The following is a 711-nucleotide window of genomic DNA, read 5'->3' as shown; positions in this document are numbered from 1 at the left end:
TTGAATTTGTGAATTTAAAAAATTAACGTAAGTGATATCATGCTATAAATATTCTGCAACTTGCTTTTTAAAATTCAAACATTATGCTTTAGAATCCATGCTGATAATATAGATCAGGTATATCCATTTTAATGGCTGTATAGTATTCCAGCTTATGAACACATCACAATTTGCCTCTGCATTTCTCTCTCTCTCTCTCTTTTTTTTTTCTATTGATAGATAAGTAGATCTTGAATTTATTTTGCAAACAAGACCTGTTCTATCTATCTTTTAATTTAGGATTGTAAAAGCAGAGCCAGCTTGACTTCAAGGACTGTTTTCTTAGTCTCCAGGTCTCTGTGTTTCTCTATGGAGGGCTATTTAAGTTAGTACTTATTTTTGATGACAGATGATGCTCCAGTAAATATTTTTATTCTTCTCTCCGTGAGCACATACATGGGATATTTGTAGATTTTCAATCTTTACCAGATACTGACAAATCACTGTTCAAAGAGGCTAGCTTGTGATGTGGTAGGAAAGCTCTAGAATTGAGAACGAGGAGACTTGGCTATAGTCCAGTTCTGGTACCAACTCCCAATGTGACCTCAAGCTTTCCCTTCCTTCCCCAACTTTAAGATGAAGGTCTGGACCAGAAAATCTCTACATTTCCTTCCTCCTGAGCTAGTGAAAGAAATGTTTTGTAGAAAGGTCTTCCCTCCTGGGAGTAAAAAA

At 35.6% G+C, this 711-nt stretch overlaps 1 non-coding gene across 1 annotated transcript; it reads right to left on the bottom strand.

Annotated features, from left to right (window-relative positions):
* Positions 1-207: 207 nt before the first annotated feature.
* On the bottom strand, positions 208-332 carry LOC112130402 (small Cajal body-specific RNA 15). Its single transcript, XR_002912674.2, has one exon. It is a non-coding gene; the product is annotated as a small Cajal body-specific RNA 15 (non-coding RNA).
* Between the last annotated feature and the right edge of the window lie 379 nt (positions 333-711).

This window comes from Pongo abelii, chromosome 21, assembly GCF_028885655.2.
Source record: "Pongo abelii isolate AG06213 chromosome 21, NHGRI_mPonAbe1-v2.0_pri, whole genome shotgun sequence".
In the NCBI taxonomy this organism is placed as follows: domain Eukaryota; kingdom Metazoa; phylum Chordata; class Mammalia; order Primates; family Hominidae; genus Pongo; species Pongo abelii.
The sequence above is the reverse complement of the archived record's forward strand: the minus strand, read 5'-3'. Positions and strand labels throughout refer to the sequence as shown.